Genomic DNA, 7,872 nt, shown 5'->3' on the forward strand with positions numbered 1-7,872 from the left:
GTAAACATGTCCTCTCTCTTATATTGCCATTTCAAGACTTTTTATTAACACCACTCAAAAACATGGCAGCCTCCAGTGAATTACCACCACGTTACGTACATCACCACGATTTCTAACCACCAGGGCCATGACGAGGAGGAGGTAGGCAGCCTTGGTGACCGAATGCTGCGAGGGCAACAGAATACTTTTTATATTATATTATACTTTTATTATACATTATATATTATTCTATATTCTATATAATATATTATTATACTATATATTAATATAATGTATCATTCTCTATTATATATTATTCTATATAATGTATTTTATTATACTATATATTAATATATCATTATCTATTATATATTATTATATATATTATCCTATATAATATTTTATATTTTATATTTATTATGCTATATATTAATATCTCATTCTACATTATATATAATATATTATCATATATTTTATTATGCTATATATTGTGATATGATATGATATATCATATTATATATTATATCATATTGTATATTATATTAATATATCATTCTATATAATATATTATCTTATTTGTTATATTTATTATACTTTATTATATCAATATAGTATATATTATATCATGATATATTATATGTTCTATGTTGTACTTTTATTATATATTGTATATTATATATTATGACATATATTCTATATATTCTACATATATTCTACATATTATACATTTATTATATTGTATTTTAATAAATATATCATTATATATTATATAACATCATCATATATATATCATTATATATTCTTATGTAATATATCATAATACATTATATATTCTATATAGTATACTTTTAATACTTTAAACTCTTACCTTCCATCTTGGAATCAATACTATGTATCAGTTCTAAGACAGAAAAGTGGTAAGGGGGGGCTAGGCAATGGGGATTAAGTGACTTGGCCAGGGTCACACAGCAAGGAAGTGCAGAATATTTTTTCATATGGATTTTTATACATATGCAACCTGTATATTCTGGGCTCACATGGTTGAGACCATTTCAGGGGACTATTCTTTTTTTTTTCCCCTTTAAACATTATTTTATTTGGTCATTTCCAAACATTATTCATTGGAAACAAAGATCATTTTCTTCTCCCCCCCCCCTTCCCACCACCTCTGCCATAGCCAATGCGAGATTCCACTGGGTATCACTTGTGTTCTTGGTTCAAACCCATTTCCGTGTTGTTGGTGTTTGCACCAGAGTGTTCATTTAGAGTCTCTCCTCAACCCCTGTAGTCAAGCAGTTGCTTTTCTTCGGTGTTTTTACTCCCACAGTTTGTCCTCTGCTTGTGGATAGTGTTTTTTAGATCCCTGCAGATTGTTCAGGGACATTGCATACTATTGTGCCATAGTGTATCCATCTCTGTGTACAATGTTCTCCTGGTTCTGCTCCTTTCACTCTGCATCAATTCCTGGAGGTTGTTCTAGTTCACGTGGAATCCCTCCAGTTCATCATTCCTTTGAGCACAATAGTATTCCATCACCAACAGATACCACAATGTGTTCAGCCATTCCCCAATGGAAGGGCATCCTCAGGGGACTATTCTTGAAGAGCAATATATCCTTCTTGACTAACTATTCCCCCATTAATAATTTCATTTGGGAAATTTCCAAATAGAGCTTACATATCATCTTTAGATTTATCATAACAATTCATAATAATAGATTACATGGCACTTTAAGGTGTTTTTTTTATAGATGTTACCTCACCTGCCAGTAACAGAGCCCCCACTTCACATACAAGCACTTATAGTAATAGTACTACTGGAATATAAGACAGTCTTTTTTTCATCATACAGAAAAAGCACAAAATGTGAAGAATTCACAAGAACCTATAAACGAATACAGAAAATAGAGGCCCATAAATAATCAGCACACATCTCTTCCATCTCTGATGGACGTCACTTTGCCACGGAGTCCTAGCATCCTTCAACAGCTCACCTGGACCCCGTGATTGGACTCTCCTGAGGAGAGAACTCAATTTGGGGTTGCCAGAGGAGCAACTCCCTGAAATATTTTGGGGAACCCCTTTTCCTACAAGGTCCTACATAGGCTCTTCCTGGACCGGAATCAGATAACTCCTCGATGAAGGGAAACACACTTTGGAGCTACTGGACAAGCAACATCCTTCCTACTGGACCTGCTCTGTTTAAATAATTCCCTCTTAATATCACAGCGCCAAATCGAGGCTCAGTTGCTCTTCCATGTAATGATTCAGATCCCTTATTCATACTGGCTACAAAGGCCATACATGTGAGCCTCTTCTCTCTCCAAGTACTGCTCAAGAAAGATCCCTTCTTGGTAGACTCTAAACAATCTCCCTGGTGCAAATATCAATAATATCGAAATGAGTCTTGATCCAGTGGAATTATGGGAGGGAGGTGGGAGGCTGAGGGAGAAATGGGAAAAGAGATTCATCAGTGGAGATGGGCCAGCCATGCTCTCGCTAGAAACAAAGACAAAAGAAACCAGAAGAAGGGGAGCGAGACATGGCGGTCTGCTCACTTCTGGTGGCCAGCACAGATGGCGACATGTCAAAAATGGAGCCAAGCTTCCTGAGTGTCTGAGCCAAACCTTTCAGCTGCAGGCAGCCCTGGTCAGGGGCTCAATGAGGAACTGTCCTTTGTCCTCTCAACCAGGTGCCAATGAGCAGGGCCACACTCTGCGAGGGGCTGGCACCAACAGCCCAGGCTTCTGCTTCTCTGGAATCTCATTAGCTCCACTGGGGGAGGGACGGGAGAATTTCCTTAATCAGCCGCTCACACTGCCCAGATTTCTTCGTAGGAGAAAATTCTCCCCTGTGTGGCCCCTGGTATTAAGGTTGTGCTAAATTCGAAGCAAAGTCTGTTGGGTAATGTCTTCTACCATGTTCAGGCATGCCATAAAGGGCCTGGACAAGTCCCACTGGACATGTGGCTGGTCTGCTCTGAATGTTACCTGTGAAGAAAAAATAAGGAGCTCCATGAGGAGAGAGCCCTCTGCTAGATTCGTCGTCTTGTTTCGAAACCCTCACCTTCCATCTTGGAATCAACACTAACTATTGGCTCCAAAGCAGAAGAGTGGTAAGGACTGGGCAGTTGGGGGTTAAGTGACTTGCCCAGGGTCACACAGCTAGGAAGTGTCTGAGACTAGATTTGAACCCAGGACCTCCCATCTCCAGGCTTGGCTCTCCATTCACTGAGCTGTCAACTGCCCCCATGAGATAATTTTTTTTAGTGTTGTTGAATTGAATGGCAAAACACAGGAGTTTGAACACCAATCATAAGTTGCCATTGAGCTCGAAGGAACCCCAGAGGTCATCTATCATAGCTGTTAAGCTAAGAAGGACTTCCAAGGCCCTCTGGCCAACCCTATCTTTTTGCAGAGGAAGACACCAAGGTTAAGAAATGGCCTTGAGATCAAGGAAGTGATAAGCAGGAGAGGGGAGACTTGAACCGAGGCTTGCAGAGTTCTATGTTTCCTCTGCCCCACTCCATGGCTCCCAGTTCCCACTCTCAGAGAACAGTGGAAGAGCTTTTCCCTGGAACCAAGAAGATCCAGCCAGTCCTTGTGTCTCTCCCAGTCCCGAAATGCTCCATGCTGGCAGCTAAGGGCTAGTTATCTTGGCGGACTCTGATGATCTTGACAGGATATTAAATGAGAGGCTGTCACTGGCAGCTTTGCTTACATTACACCAGCCACAGAACCCACAGAGACAAACACTGCCAAGATCGACTGCCTCCCAGACGAGGGAGCCAGGCAAAAGCTTCAGCTTGGAGGCTAAAGAGATGGGAAGGGACCCGGCTTCCCCGGCCACGGGTTCCAACAGGACAAGGTCCTAGCTCAGGTCCTGGCATGGCAATGGACTTTAGAGACCCTCTAGTCTAGCCTCTTAGATAAGGAGACCAAGGATCAGTGAGAGTCAATGACTTACCCAAGGTCACACAGCTAAAGGATAAGCTGGGTGGGCTTTGAATCCAGGTCCTCGCACTCCAAAGCCAGTCTCTTTCCCATTATACAGTGTGGCTTCTTTACATTATTCTACCTCCATTTATGCACTGACCTGTCTGACTCTTGCTGACTCCATTTGGGGTTTTCCTGGCACAGATACTAGAGTGGTTTGCCACTTCCTTCTCCAGCTCATTTTACAGATGAGGAAACGGAGACCAAGAAGATTCAGGGACTTGCACTGCATGTCTAAGGCAAGATTTGAACTCAGGAAGACGAATCCTCCTGACTTCTGGCCCAGCCTATCCTTTGCACTCTCTGGCTGCTCCCTTTAAAAGGATCGATCCAGTTCTAGACCCAGATTCACTCAGGCTACTCATTCATCAAATATTTATTGTTTTTTATTGTTCAGTCATTTCAGTTGTGAGCCCATTTGGGGTTTTCTTGGCAGAGACACTGGAGTGGTTTGCCATTTCCTTCTCCAGCTCATTTTACATAGGAGTAAACTGAGGCAAACCAGTTGTGTCTGTCTCTTTGTGAACCCATTTGGAGTTTTCTTGGCAGAGACACTGGAGTGGTTGGCCATTTCCTTCTCCAGCTCATTTTACATAGGAGTAAACTGAGGCAAACCAGTTGTACCTGACTCTTTGTGACCCCATTTGGGGTTTTCTTGGCAGAGACACTGGAGTGGTTGGCTATTTCCTTCTCCAGCTCATTTTACATAGAAGGGAACTGAGGCAAACCAGTTGTACCTGACTCTTTGTGACCCCATTTGGGGTTTTCTTGGCAGAGATACTGGAGTAGTTGGCCATTTCCTTCTCCAGCTCATCTTTCAGATGAAGAAACTGAGGCAAACATGGTGAAGCTAGGTGAACAGCTAGGAAGTATATGAGGCTGGATTTGAATTTCCTGACTCCAGACCGGGTGCTCTACCTACTGCACCACCTAGCTGCCCTTCTGCTCCCTCAAGGCGCTTGCATTCTATTGGGGAAAACTAACTAGGTACCTACAAGATACATAGAAAATGGATGAAAGGTAACCTAGGAGGGGAAAGCACTAGTAACTGGGGGGGGGGGGTGGCAAGAAAGGGCTTCTACAAAAGGTCCTGCTTGAGTTGAATCTTCACAGAAACCAGGGATTCTAAGAAGAGAAGATGAGAAGTAAAGGCATCCCAGGCATGGGGAACAGCCAGGACAAAGGCATGGAGATTGGAGAGGGGTCCTGGATCAGGGATGGAAAGTAGGTCAGTATAACCGGACCCTGGAGAGAGTGAAAGCGAGTTCTGTCTACAGGACTGGAAAGGAGGAAAGGGGCAGGCTGTGATGAGTGTGTGGGTGGACTGAGTGACTCCCCCACCCTCTGCAGGGGAGCCCTGTTCAGATTTGTGGAGACTGAAGTGGTTACAGTAACAGGCTTGTCTCTAGCTCAGACCGCTACTGTATCTTGTTAACAAAATGACTTTTCAAGGGCATCGTCGGGGCTGGCTTTGGGGAAATCAGAATCCTGCCCTAACTGTCACCAGCTTTGCTCTATATTGCTGAAAACAGCAGGAAAGTCCTTTTAATCATCTGCTTTCTTTGCCCTCTTTTCAGCCTCAAAACTGGCAGGGACCTCAGAGGGTCTCATTTAAAGCACACCTGAATAGAAATCTCCTCCAAATGGTTCTCCAGCCTTTGTTGGGAAACCTCCAGAGAGGAGGCACCCATCACCACTTGGGGCAGAGGCCGTCTCCCCGTTGTTCTTGGTTCTAACATCTTGGGGCCAAGCACAACAAAGCCAATCCCTCTGCCTGAAAAAGAGCCCTTTGAATACGTTTCCTCCCAGCCTTCCCTTCACCAACATGCAGTGGCTGGCACAGAGCGTAGCAGGCTCTTCACAAATGCTCCTTCCTTAGTTGACTGCTTTTTCTCTAGGCTAATCATTTCCAGTTTTCAAAATGAATCTTCACAAGCCATCATTCACCATTCTGCGCCTTCCTCTGGACATTCTCCCCATTTCCCATCCTGCTTTGAGATTTGTGTCAATTTCTCCATCCTGCTTTCCTTCTCCAGGAAACTCATCATTGGGGAATGTCATTATTTTGCTCGTTTGAATCAGCCTCTTCCTCACATTTTCTCAATCTGACTAGAGGGCAGGGCCAGGGACTCTGGAGCCTTTGTTTAAGGAGGGCGCCCAGCACAGGCTTCTCTCCATTTCCATCAGATATGTTCCTTTGGGATTTTTTGAGATGTCTCCATCATGCCTCTTCAGAATCATTTCCTCCCACCCTCCTTACTTTTCCTCTGTGGGTCTGGCATTCCCCATTAGATTGTCAGCTCCTTGTGGGCAGGGACTTATCTTTCTTTTTATTTGCATCCCCAGTGCTTAGGGCAGTTGGTCATGCAGACTTCCCTCCTTAAGTTCAAATCTGTGTGACCCTGGGCAAGTCACTTACCCCTCTTTGCCTCAGTTTCCTCATCTGTCAAGCAAGCTAGAGAGGGAAATGGCAAACCACTCCGATATCTTTGCTAAGAAAAACCCAAATGAGTCCATCAAGATTGAAAAATGACTAAGCAACACTATCCCCAGCGCTTAGCACAGTGCCTGGCACATATTAGGCACTTAATAAATGTTTAGTGACTGACTCAATTCAATAGTTTGTCAATACCCCCCCCCCCAAAGCCCAGAAGATCCTACAGTATTCCAGATGTGTCCTCTGGAAGAGGACCCAGCTTGAGATGGTGGTAAATTGATGAAGCTTGAGACAACAAGCATTCTGGGCTAAGCACTGTGCTAAGTGTAGGAAATACAAATACGGTTCTCAAGGAGTTTACATTCTAATTGGGAGGGGAAAAGGCTGTAACCATCATCTAAAAGTCCAGAGATTCTTCACCCAAGGTCAATTAACTCAGTTTGCCCCCACTAATATTGGGATAATTGTATTTCAATATAATTGATTTATTTCTGAATCCTATGCATATTATTTTGTGCATTTTAAAGTATGAATCTAAGAGACAAGAAATCCCAGATGGTTAGGCAATTAAAATTTATTAAGTATTTCATTTATGTCAGACACTGTATTAAAAATGAGAGGTGCAGGGGGCAGCTGGGTGGCTAAGTGGATTGAGAGTCAGGCCTAGAGATAGGAGGCTCTGGGTTCAAATATGGCCTTAGACACTTCCTAGCTGTGTGACCCTGGGCAAGTCACTTCCCCCCCATTGCCTAGTCCTTACTGCTCTTTATTGACTCCAAGATGGAAGGTGAGGGTTTAAAAAAATAAGAGGTGCAAAGGAGAGCAAAAGGCAGCCCCTATCCCTCAAGAAGCTTGCAATCTAATGGGGGAGGCAACATGCAAAACTACTATATACTAACAAGACATAAAAGGAGAAAGTGGAAATAATCAATAGAGGGAAGGATCTACCATTAAGGAAATTGGGAAATGAAGATGGGATTTTAGCTGATACTTGAAAGAAGCTGGGGATGCCAGAAGGTAAAGATGAGGGACAGCCAGTGAAAATGCCAAGAGGCTGGATAAGGAGTGTCTTCCTTGGGGAACTATCAAGAGGCCAGTGTCAATGGATCACAGAATAAATACCTGGTGAGGGAGAAGGTATAAGAAGAGAGGAAAGGGAGGAAGGGGTGAGGTTGGGGAGGGCTCTGAATGTGAAACAGGTTTTTTTATTTGATCTTAGAGGTGGTAGACAGGTTATTGGGGGGTGAGGGGGCAGGCAGGGGGGTGATCCAGTCAGATACACTAGGAAAGTCACGTTAGAAGCTAAATGGAAGAGAATGAGTGGGGAGAGACCTGAGGCAGGCAGACCCATCAGCTCCTATTGCAATAGTGAAGGCATGAGTTGAGAAGGGTTTGCATCAGTGTGAGGACAGAAGTCAGAAAAAAGAAACATTAGGAAGCCCTGATCTGGCCAAACTGTCAT

The sequence above is a fragment of the Monodelphis domestica genome, chromosome 4, assembly GCF_027887165.1.
Source record: "Monodelphis domestica isolate mMonDom1 chromosome 4, mMonDom1.pri, whole genome shotgun sequence".
NCBI classification, from domain to species: domain Eukaryota; kingdom Metazoa; phylum Chordata; class Mammalia; order Didelphimorphia; family Didelphidae; genus Monodelphis; species Monodelphis domestica.